We start from the raw sequence: 12939 nt of genomic DNA, 5'->3' as shown, positions 1-12939 counted from the left end.
CCCATCTGTCTCCATGGAGTCTGACCGTCCTGTTGAGTATTTTCAGCATTTTGTGTTTTCAGTTCAGATTCCCAACAACTGTTGTGTGCATGTATGTGTTGTTGTTGGTTTTTTTTGGCCCTTTTGTCAAATAAAACATTCCCAGCATGGAAGAGATGGGATTAACCAAGGCAGTTCGAGAGAGGGGAGGGAGGGGGGTGAGCTTGGGGGTGAAGTGTTGGAAGGAGGGAGGGAAATGGAATGTTAGATGGAGTGTGGAAGTTGTTGGTGAGATATGGGTGTTTTGTGATATTAAGGTGGGAAGTTTGTGAATAGGCTGGAGACACACTTAGCGTTCCTTACTGGTTCTCTGTACTAGCGTGTAATGGGTAGAAGGAGCAAAATGAGACTTTGCCACTGCCAGTTGTGACTCTACCTTGGTACTGTAAAGTTAAAATGTTTCCTCTGATTGCATCTAGCTTTATGGTCATTGTATCACTCAGTATGTCTAGTGGCTACTGTTAAAGGACTTGACTTTCTTGTGTGTCAAGCAAGCGCTTTAACTATCTGCTGTCTCTGCACTCGACCTAACAAGGTGCAACACCTCACATTTGGCCGGGTTAAACTCCATCTGCCATTGCTCTGCCCATGTTTGCAAATGATCTGTCTCCTATTATATTCTTTGCTATTCATCTACAGCACCACCAATCTCCCTGTTACCTGCAAAGGTATGCTTTTCAGCTCAATTTCATAGCCCATGTGCAAGTTTTTACACAAGAGCAAGATTAGCCCAGAATGTGAAACCACTGAGATAAAACGTTCTGCTTTCCTGAAACTTTACCTTTCTGGTACATCATAGAACTTGGATGGTTGCTGTGAGCAGCCCTGACTTCAGACACTGGAATACCATCCACAACCCCTTTGCCTTGCTACCACTGTTCTTTCCCCCCTGTTTTAAAGTGCTCTTTAAAATCTTTCCTTAAGACTAAATTTCAGGCTACCTGTTGAAATATTGCCTCCATGGTGCCAGTTTTTTTCTGATGAAGTTCCAATTTGTTTAATTGTCATTCAACCATATACACGAACACAGCCAAATGAAGCAGTGTTCCTCCAGGGCCAAGGCGCAAAGCACAGAACCAGCAGTTACACATGACACATAGAATTGCAAAAGCAGGAAAACATGCAGTTAGAAAGAAATATTGAATATTGAATTGAATGATCTTTATTGTCATTATACATAGGTACAATGAAACTCTCTTTGGCTTCCTCTCAGGCAAACAAACAAAGCGGTAGATAAAAACAAGACAGTAATAGAAAAAAAGTATTAAATAGATAAGTAGCAGAAAATAAGTTTTTTTTCTTTCAGCAGCACCAGAATATCACAGTAATATACAAAGTGCCGTTAGTGCAAGTATTTGAGTCCTTGTGTGTGCTCACAGTTTCAGTCATTGTTCTGTGTGAGTGGTGTGATGGAGACCACAGCTCTGGGGTAGAAGCTGTTCCTCAGTCTATTTGTTCTGGCTTTTAGTGTCCTGAACCTTTTGCTAGATGGGTCAAACAGGGAGTGGCTGGGGTGCGTGGTGTCTCTGGTTATGCTGATTGCTTTCCTCCTGAGTCTGCTGGAATAAATTGTGTCCAGTCCTGGGAGCTCCATTCTGACAATTCGCTGGGCCGCCTTCACCACGCGATGCAGATCTCGTCGCTCAGCGGCTGTGCAGCTGGCATACCACACTGTGGGGCTGTTGGTCAGGATGGGTTCAATTGTGCTTCTGTAGAAGTTAAGCAACAGCTTTTGTGGGAGTTTGGCCTGTTTCAGCTTTCTGAGGAATCAGAGTCTTTGTTGTGCTTTTTTACAAGCAGCGAGGTGTTGGTGGTCCATGTCAGCGAGGTGTTGGTGGTCCATGTCAGCTGTTTTGACAACATGACTCCGAGGAACTTTTCACTACCTCTCCATGTATATGGAGGGGGGGGTGTACTCTGTCCTTTGATCTCCTGAGGTCAATGATCATCTCTTTTGCTTTAGAAGTGTTAAGGACCAGATCGTTGTCCTTACACCACTCCGTCAGATGATGCACATGGAGCCTGTAGGCTGTTTCATCCTCGTCTGAGATCAGGCCAACCATTGTGTGTATCGTCTGCAAATTTAATTATGGCGTTGGAGGTGTAGGTGAGGGTGCAGTCATGTGTGAAGAGTGTGTAGAGCATAGGGCTCAGCACACAGCCCTGCGGGGTGCAGTCGTGTGAAGAGTGTGGAGAGCATGGGGCTCAGCACACAGCCCTGCGGGGTGCCTGTTGTTAAGATGAGGGTGGTGGAGGTGTGCTTACCAACTCTGACTTGCTGTGGTCGGTCTGTGGGAAAGTCCATGACCCACGAGCACAGGGAGGAAGCCAGGCCAAGAGTGTTCAGTTTGCTGACCAGTTTATGGGGGATGACTGTGTTAAATGCAGAACTGAAGTCCACAAATAACATCCTCACGTAAGTGTTCGGTTCCTCTAAGTGAGTCAGAGCAATATGGAGGGCTGTTGTGATTGCATCCACTGTGGAGCGGTTTGCCCGGGAGGTAAACTGGTGTTTGTCCAGAACAGGTGGGATTATAGCCTTACTGTGTGAGAGCACAAGTCTCTCAAAGCACTTCATGGCAATGGGTGTCAGCGCCTCAGGGCGATAGTCATTCAGGCGCTTCACAGCTGATTTTTTAAATACAGGGTTCCCCCGCTATCCGAACGTAGAGCGTTCCCATGAAACCTTTCGTAAGCCGATATGTTGTAAAGCGAAGAAGCAATTACCATTAATTTATATGGGAAAAATTATTGAGTGTTCCCAGACCCAAAAAATAACCTACCAAATCATACCAAATAGCACATAAAACCTAAAATAACATGAACATATAGTAAAAGCAGGATTGATATAAATATACAGCCCATATAATGTAGAAATACTGTATATACGGTGGAGTTTCACTTATCAGAATTGGGAAGACAGTGAGCCAAAATCGATTTGGAGGAAAAAAATCGGTACGTACACGCCTACGCACATACACACATGCGCACACAACTGCCTGCACAAGGCTTCACTGTCATGGTAGTCTTTCTTGGGGTAAACACACATATAAAGTGGGCGTCTTTTTTTTGTAAAAGTAAAAATCCTCTTTGATTTGCGAAAACAGGTACTGTAGGTCTTTCACAACAGCGAGCTGTTGTAAAGCGGACGTTCGAAAAACGGGGGCCATCTGTACATAAGAAATAATCTAACTCAAGTCCCTCAGTTGCCATGAACTGTAGATTCAATGTGCATGGATTTTGTCCTGGAGCCACGTTTCTTCAAGAACAAAACACAGCAGTTCCTCATCTCGCACAAGCATAACCATAGACAAGCACATTCCAATTTGTCTTTCTTTCCCCGAGCAAACACTGGAAGGCAGCTCCAAGCCCCCAGCGAAGCCCAGCATCCAGTGGCACACAGCCAGCTCCTTCACTTGGTGACACCGAGGCATGAGGGCCTAGTCTGTACAGCAACCGAGGCCACACTGTTAACCCGCTCAGTTGAGGAAAAAACACCAGAGGCACGAATTAACCTCTGAAACGGTTTTTTATTCAGCAGAGAGTTTGCAGTCACATGCACCTTGGCGTACCGTAGCCAACTCCGAATCTGTCGGTTTACTTATACCCAAAAGCGGGGGACTACATTTGCAAATATGGTAACCGATTCAAATTCATCGATTGATTGGCTATTGCATAGCTAAGCACGCAAAATACTCAGAATAAGTATAGACACAAGTGAAATACTTGGAATAGGTACAGATGCAAGCAAAACACTCAAAATAGGTATATAGCTCAGATACTTGGCCAGACACATTGTCTTGTGGTAAGCAAGGTTCCCTTTCCTTGTGGTTGCCAAGGAAAGGGTCTGTTACTCTATTTTAGTTACCTGTTCCCTGTCCTCCTACACTTCCCCAATCACATACTCTGTCTCCAGTCCTGTACACATACTTTGCTACACTTACCCCTCGTTCCCCCCCCACACATACCCCTCACCCTCTCCACATTCTCATTCCCTCCTTTGATCATTTCAAATCTTCAATATTTTCAATATTGTGAAAATCCTCTGGTGCAGGTTCGAGGAGTTCGGTGGCCTCAACGGTTGCCCGTACTACCATCGTTGGCTTAGCCAGCAGCAGGTCCCCTAATGAGGCCATCATGCGGTTCAGAACACATTTGACAATGGCAAAACAGACAAAAATCCCTCCATCAGTCTCACCAATGAACCAGTGAATCAGACTCGTGGGGTTTTGTGATTGCAGTAAGACCATGCACCACCTGCTTCCCAAGATGGCTGAAACAGGCTCCAAACATGATGTGCAACAGGTCCAGATCCACTGCTATCCAGCAACTCGCTGATGGGGTAGAGCAACAGTGCTTGATGTTCTTAATATCCAGCAGTGTCTTGCAATCATAAAAAAGGCAAAGAACACATAACTACACCTTTGTTTGGACCCAGTGAGACGACTGTGACTGAGCACACTGTAACCTTATCTGCTGAGCCTTGGGACGTTTGGTGTAGTTTACAAATTCCATATGGGTGCAAGCTGCTATCTCTTAACACGTTGTTTAATTCTACCCAGCTTGGTAACACCCTGAAGACAACTTGGGGCAAGTGAAGATGCTGGTTCACATTGCCTGCTGATGACCAGCTAAGGATTGGGATTGTTTATATTTCCCTTTTATTCTGAGGAATTTGGCTGTTATCCCTCACCCATCACCGAGGAAGTAGACCAAGAGAAAAGGAAAGCTTGATATTTGTTTCCAAGTCACTGAGTTGGGTCCCAGCGAGGTGGTGCACTGGTCTAGAAACGAGCAAAATCCACCAGGGTTTGTGCTGCTGGTTACAATCCAGTGACTTTGGTGTCAAGCAAGGATCAAGCCTAGTTCCATTACTGCTTCAGTTCTTAAGGATTGTGAACAGGCGAAACAAAGTGGCCCCTTCTGCTGCTCAGTTATTTAATTAGTTAATGACTGCTCGTCTATCACACCTCCACTAACATATCCCTTAACTCCTTAGTACTAAAAATATATTGGTCTTGGACATTCCCATGGATGCTTTGCTTTTGCACTTTTAAACATACAGCACAGAAATAGTCTCTTCAAACAACAGTGTTATGCTGAACCAATTAATAATCAAATGGCCAACTAAACTAATCTGTTATTCTGCACAATGTCATATCCTTCTATTTTCCCCATGCTGATGTGCCTATCTAAATGTTTCTTACAAGTCCCTAATGTATCTGCCTCGACCACCACCCATTCCGGGCATCCACCCCTCTTTGTATTTAAGAAAAACTTGCCCCTCACATCTCTTTTAAAATTACCCCCCTCACCTTAAATACATGCCTTTGGTATTAGACATTTCATACTGTCTACGCTCTTGTAAACCTCTTAACAGACCTTCCTCAGCCTCCATCGCTCAAGAGAAATCAACCCAAATTTGTTCAACCTCTTGTGATAGCACATGCCCTCTGATCCAGGCAACATCCTGCTGACCCTCTTCTGTGCCCTCTCCAAAGTCTCTACATCCTCCCTGTAATGGGGCAATCAGAACTGTATGCAACTCCAGATGCAGCATAAGTAGAGTTTTATAATGCTGTAACATAACATCCTCACTGTTAAATTTAATGCTTTGGCTTAAAATGGCAAGCATGCAATTTGCCACCTTAACCACCCTACCAACCTCTATAGACACTTTCAGGGAGCTGTGAACTTGGACCCCAACATTCCTCTGCTCATCAACACTGTTCATGATCTTGCTTTTAACAGCGTGTTGTCTCTTTGCACTCGACCTAACAAGGTGCAACACTTCATATTTGGTGGGTTAAACTCCATCTGCCATTGCTCTGCCCATATCTGCAAATGATCTGTATCCTATTACATTCTTTGCTATTCATCTACGCTGTCCACAGCACCACCAATCTCCCTGTTACCTGCAAAGTTATGTTCTAAAGGTTGTACACTGGGATAGCTTGCAGTCTGCTATGTGGTAAGGTACCTGAGCTTGGCTGTCGATGAAGTTGATTATCCCATAATGTTTCCATGATGTAGTTTTTACAAAAAGGCCAAGTGATTTCCCCCGTCTCTGTACTAACATGTGACAGTAACGCACGGTCAGTCTGAGATGACGGTTCCGGTCATGGATGAGGGTTCCAGATCCACTGTAGTCGATGATTAATGCTACTTGTTCATATTCGCCTGCACTGTACTTTCTCTGTGGGTGTTACCCTTTACCTTGCATGTTTTTGTTTAACCTTGTTCCAGCAGTGTGTGTAACAGGAGTTTAGTAAATGGTATTTAGATACAGCTGCTGTTGGGTAGAATATAACATACATTATGCCCACCTATATCTGCTGTCAGAATTAGCAGCCTTGCCAATTTAAACCTCCAAAAGCAGTGTGGTCAAAAAGTCCTATAATGATGCTATATGGGTAGGGGATGTCTCAGTAATAAAGTTAGGCTGGTAATGAACCAAGAGGAGAACTTCTTGGAGCTGCTACTCTCAAGTTTATGACACTTGCCTGGAATCATAGAGCATGTGAGTGTGGAAGATGCTGCAGGAAAATCGTGCTGAGGCTGTTGATGTGCTCTTTGTAGCCACAGTGTGTGCAGGCAGTGAAGGATAGGGTGATGATCAAGTATTTTGCTTGATCTTGGATGGAGTCAACTTGAATGTCAGTCAGGGCACCCAAACAATTGAAGAATATTCTATTATATTTCCAGATTTGTGTCTCATCAATGATGGCGTCCTGCGACCAGATCTTGCAGTCACATCGTTGCTACTTGGCCCTTGGAAGATTGGTGGGCACTGACCTCTGCTACTGCTGTTCTTATTTTGAGGAGGAGCTGGGTTCTCTATCTCCAACTGGAGTTAGTCAATGCCTGCCTGGCATTTGATGGATGAGTGTTACTTATCAGCCATTTCCAAATGTTGCATGATTGTTGTGTCATCACCTGAAAAGCTAAGAGGAGCTGCACTCTCCTTGATTAACCCCTGCCTGCTTAAGCATTGAAGATTTGTCATATCTATGCTTACTCAAATGTCAAGGGCATTTTATAAGAAGTGGAAATGTATGTGAGGCGGCACAACAGAAAACCTTTGGTGCAAGAAAAATGTTAGAAGGTGGGGCAGCATCTGTGGAGAGAGCTCACATTTCAGTTCAGTGACCAGGAAAGGTAAGTTGCAAAGAGGGAGAAGGATGTGGAGGACAAAGGGAATGACTGTGGCAGAAGGGAGACCAAAAGGGATTTGTGGTGCCTGCTCAGAGAGTGGGTGAATGTTGTTACCTGCCTAGAAGAGGTGTAAATAGAGGGGGATGGATGGATGAGTGTTGAATAGACAGAAACAGAAAGAACTGTAGGATATATGTAAATGTCATAAACCTGGAATAAAACAAAGTGTGCTGGAAATATGCAGCACGTCAGTGTGTGTGGGGCGGGGGGGAATGACTTAATGTTGCATGTTGCGAACTCTTCATCAGAACTGCTGTTTCATCAGAGTCCAGAGTGTATGTTGTTCTTCAAATGTGCATTTGACTTCATCAGATCAGCACAAGAGGCCTGCAGGAAGATAGAAATTTCAAGCAAAACTTTCTCCATCACCGTTATGAACTGGAGGTTTCAGAAAGTAGTTACCAGTTTATGTTGGGCTTCTCCGGTGTTGGGGATCATTATTTGGAGGGTGAACTCAACTCAAGCTCAGCGTGATGGAGCTTGAGATGTTGCTACCAACTCAGACTGACTGGGGGGCCTTCGCAACAAGAAGGCCAAGATCACGTTAGAGACGGGGGTGTTGAGTCCCATTGAGAACAATTTACCCATCAGCCTCATGTTAAATGCCAAGCTGAAGTCCATGAACAATATCCTAGCGAATGAAACATTGTTTTCTGCATGGGACAGGATGGTGGATGGCCGAGTCTATCTGCCATCAGTGGATGGGTTTGAGCAGTAGGTGAGCTGGAAAGGGTCCAGTGTAGTTGGAAGGTGGGATTTTAGGTGATCCATTACCACTGCTCAAAGCACTTCATGATTGTTGAGGTCAGTGCCACTGTGTCGTAATTGTTTTAGGCCAGTTCCCGTCCCTCTTTTGGGCACCGGAATGTTGGTGGCTGCCTTGAAGCCTGCAGGGACAGTGACCTGTTGCAAAGAGAAATTAAAAATGTTGATTAAAACCTCTCTTAGCTGGGCCGCACAATCCATCACCACCAGACCAGGTAAGTTATTCAGCCCCAAGGCTTTGTGTGAGTTTACCCCAGCTACGAATGTCCTTTCCTTTGCTGCATCCCGACAGGGTGCCTGCTCCTTAAGGGGACAGGGGGCTTTCCTCAGTGTCAAATCAGTCTTTGGATCAAGTCATGAATAGAAGGCTTTCAGCCCATCAGGAAGGGAGGTGTCACTGTCGTTGACATGCATTGTAAACTTGTGATCTGTTATAGAGTTGCAGAATACTATAGCACAGCAACAGGCCCTTCAGCCCGTCTAGTCCATGCTGACTTATTAAACTGCCTCATCCCTGCAACCTATGCCCAGACCAAAGTCCACCATGCACCTTCCATCTTGTACCTATCCAAAATAGATGTTGAAATTAAACCATCATGGTCGTTAGCAGCTTGTTCCACACTTTCATCACTCTCTGAGTGAAGAAATTGACCCCCATGTGCCCCTTAAACATTTCGCCTGTCACCCGCATCATGAGGATAAAACCTACTTTCATTTACCCTACCTGTAGCCCTCATAATATTGTACGCCTCTATTAAATCTACTACCACTCTCTGACTTTTGCAAAGTCAATGTCTAATCCTATTTACTACCTCATCTTGAATGCCAAGTGGCTGAACCTTCTTGACCAACCTCCCACGTGGGACTTTGTCAAAGGCCTTTTGAAAGTCTATGTAGACAACATTCACTGCCTTGCCTTTATCAACTTTGCTGATAACTTCCTCAAAAACCTCTAAGGTTGGTTAGGCATAACTTGCCCACTATTGATATCAGGCTCACTGGCCTGTAGTTTCCTGGCTTATTCATAGAGCCTTTTGTAAATAACGGAACAACATTAGCTATCCTCCTATCCTCTGGCACCTCACCTGTAGCTAAGGACATTTTAAATATCTGTACTTGGCCCATACAACTTCAAACTGCCCACCTACAGTGTTCAAGGGAACACCTTATCAGGCCCTGGGGATTTATCCACCCTAATTTGCCTCAAGATAGCAAGAACGTCCTCCTGTGTATTCCATATGCAGTACTTGGCAACACTTCTATCGACTCTGTCTGTCTCCCAAGTAAATCCCAGAAGACCAATTTTGCCCCTTTTGATCCTTGGGATTCTCCTTCATCTTGTCTGCTAGGGCTGTCTCATGCCTTCTTTTAGCCCTCCTGATCTCTTTCTCAAGTGTTCTCTTGCATTTCTTATGCTCATTTCCTGCTGCCTGCCCATAGCTACCATGCACCTCCTCCTTCCTGACCAGGTCCTCATTATCTCTCAAACCAAGCTTCCTGAAACCTGTTATCCTTGCCTTTTATTCTAACAGGCACGTGCAAGCTTCGTACTCTCAAAATTTCAGTTTTGAAGGCCTCCCACTTCCCAAATACACCTTTGCCAGAAATCAACTTGTCCCAATCCACAGTTGCCTGCCCCTGTCTGATAACATCAAAACTGGCCTTTCTCCAGTTGAGAATCTCAACCCAAGGACCAGACCTATCCTTCTCGATGGTTTCATTTAACATCAGAGAGTGTAAGTAATGTACAACCTGAAATTCTTGCTCCTCACAGACATCCACAAAAACAGGAGAGTGCCCCAAAGAATGAGTGACAGTAAAAACGTTAGAAACCCAAAGCCCTTTCCTCCTCCTCTCACGCACAAGCACCCACAAAGCATCAACCTTCCCCCTCCCCAACTTCAGCAAAAAGCATCAACACCCACCACCCACCAAACAAGAAATAGCAAAGCCCCCCAGAGAGACCATGATCTGCAGTACAACAAAACCTAATCGTTCACCTGTCAATTCAACATACAACACTGACTCCATAATTATCTTAAAACTAATGGCATTATGATCATTAGGTGCATAGTGTGCCCCTACACAAACGTAGGTCACTTGTCCTGTCTCATTCCCCTGTGCAAGATTAGCACCACAATTTCAAGTTCAGACCTTTATGTACTGATTAAAGAAATTTCTTGGAACACATTTAACAAACTCTATCCCATCCAGCTTTTTTACATTATAGGAATCCCATTAAATATTTGGAAAGTTAACATCACCTATTATCACAAGCTTGTGTTTCTTGCAACAGTCTACAATCTCCCTACAAATTTGCTCCTCTAAATCCCACAGATTGTTGGGTGGTCTATAATATTACACCATTAATATGTTCATCCCTTTACTTATTCCTGATTTCCACCCATATGGACTCAGTAGAGGAGCTCTCCAGTCTGTCTTGTCTGAGCACTGCCTTGACATTTTCCTGAGCAGTAATGCCAACGCAGCTCCTTTGTTCCCTCCCGCTCTATCACGTCTAAAACAACCTGGAACATTGAACTGCTGCTCCTGCCCCAGTTATGGGTTTATATACTTTGCCACATGTGCCGCATGTCCCTGCTGTCACGAAGATGTCTGAATTTTCTGCGAGTGCTCTCGCTTTGCCTTCCCGATGGCATGGGAGAGTGCAGCTCTTGCTGACCTCAGTGTTCTATCCCCTGATCTGAAGGCAGGGTCCCGATCCCTAAACAGTGAGTGAAGCACTGAGGGTTTGCCCTGGCAGTTCAATCATGGTAACGTCCTCAGTGCGTTTTCCTCTGAGGCCAGTGACTGCTCCCGCACATTCATCAACATTGATGTGACGATCGTAGGTAGCTGCCTTTCTGAATATGCTCCAGTCTGTGCTTTCAAAGCAGACCTGCTGCACTGGGGTGGCACCTTCTGGCCAGGTCCTCATCTCCCGTGAACTGGTTTGACTCCTTTAGCAGGTAGTCTGTACGCAGAAGTTAGCAAAATGGATAGTAGTCTGAGTATCCGAGGCAAGGACAGGGGTGGTCTTGTCGTCTCCACGAACGTTGGTATAGACCAGGTGTCATATACTCTCTCCTCTGCGAAGTTGACGTACTGGTAGAAATTTGGCGGGACTGTTTTTAAGCGGCATGATTGAAGTCACCAGCAGCAATGAAAATGGTTCAAGGTCGCAGCTGACACTGTAGAGCACCTGCAGCGTTTCCCCAGCACTAGTACGAGGGAATGTAAACAGCAAAAATCTTAATGGCAGGGAGCTCCCTTGGTAAGTGGGAAGGCCTGCACCTCACCATTTTAAAAACTTTCTGCAGTGAGACGATGCTACTGAGGCATTCATACACTAGTTCTTATTGATGTAGGCACGCAGATCTCCACTGAGGGTCCTACTGGAGATTACAGCATTTCTGTCCAACCGAAAGGAGATTAGGCCTTCTAGCAAGGTGGCCGTTTGAAGTGGTGTCCTGGAGCCATGTTTCTGACAGGGCAGATGTGCAGCAGTCCCTCATTTCCTGCTGGTTGAAACACAGACGCAGGTAATCCAGCTTATTTTCCAGCATTCGGAGGTCAGCGGGTAGAATCATCGGGAGTGCGTGCCTGCAGGTAACCTCTTGAAGTCTCGCTCAATCACCTCGTGCACCGCTTAGGCTGCAGTGCAGAGCAAGGAGCCTCTCCACGCTGTAACTAGGCTGTAACTGCACAGCATTTTCATTATCCCACTCACCAGCAAAGTAGACTTGCAGATTTTAGTATTCTTTATGATCAGCACTGTTTTTCAATCATAGAAAATATGAAAAGGACAAGAAATTTCACCACTGATTGGAGTTAGCAAGGCATGCCGCCATCTTGTGACATTGGGACATACAGGTAGTCCCCCAGTTATGAATGTCCGACTTACAGACAACTCGTACTTACGAACCGAGAAAGGAGAATGCTGTCCGCCAATTTAAGTCGTTGCTGTTGACCCTGTGTTGACCGTGTAACTTTGTATTTGGCTTAAATTTTTCTTAGCAAGATTCACCCTGACCCCACCCCCCCTTTTCCGGTCAGCTGGTGGCACAGTGAGATCAGCGCCGGGCTCGAGACAGACCTCTCCCGAGGACGCCGGGTTGATGTCGATCCAGTGACTCCTGTATCATCCGTGCTGGGTTGATGTTGAGCTCACAACTCAACCTCGTAAAAAAAAACCACTGCCACCTCCAGTTTAAATTCCCACGTGGAATATTGTGGAGGCTCAAACATAGTACCCAAACCCAGCACAGCCCCCACTTGTCCCATTTAACCTGTCTCAGTGCAGTGCAGTTTAGGACCCGGGGATTTCAGAGCGGTGGTCCTTAGGACCCAGTGGAGCTTGGGAGCCGGCACAGCTGGGCACCCGCCGCCCGCAGTGTTTCTGTACCATTGACAGGAAGCGATCGCGATTGAAAATAAAGTGGAAATAATAAAGCATTTGGAAAGAGGTGAAATGCCATCAGTCATTAGAAAAGCATTAGGCTACAGTTGGTCAACGATGAGAACAATTTTAAAGGATAAAGTGAGAATAATGGAGCATGTGAAAGGCCCTGCCCCGATGAAAGCTACAATTATTACTAAGCAACACAGTGGTTTAATTATTGGAATACATGCATTTCTTAAGTGTTTTATATGCATAGAAAGGTAAAATATGTACTATATACTAAGACAAATGTTTGACTAACTGACGCTAAATAACACCGGATGTATTTGTTCTGACTTACATGCAAATCTGACTTAAAGACGGACTCAGGAACGGAACTTGTCTGTAACCCAGGGACTGCCTGTACACCAGTATTGTATATATAGAGGGACTCTGCTAGTTGGTCTGTGCTGTCATTGTAAACATGTAATTCTCTAAATTTACATGTGTTCCAGATGTTAAACTTAAGCAGGTGATTG

At 45.1% G+C, this 12939-nt stretch overlaps 1 protein-coding gene across 2 annotated transcripts in view; it reads left to right on the top strand.

Moving 5' to 3' along the window:
• The window catches only part of LOC132399687 (engulfment and cell motility protein 2), a 198348-nt gene that overhangs the window by 90111 nt on the left and 95298 nt on the right, over positions 1–12939 (top strand). The window lies entirely within an intron of this gene.

Source organism: Hypanus sabinus, chromosome 9, assembly GCF_030144855.1.
Source record: "Hypanus sabinus isolate sHypSab1 chromosome 9, sHypSab1.hap1, whole genome shotgun sequence".
Lineage (NCBI taxonomy): Eukaryota > Metazoa > Chordata > Chondrichthyes > Myliobatiformes > Dasyatidae > Hypanus > Hypanus sabinus.
The sequence above is the reverse complement of the archived record's forward strand: the minus strand, read 5'-3'. Positions and strand labels throughout refer to the sequence as shown.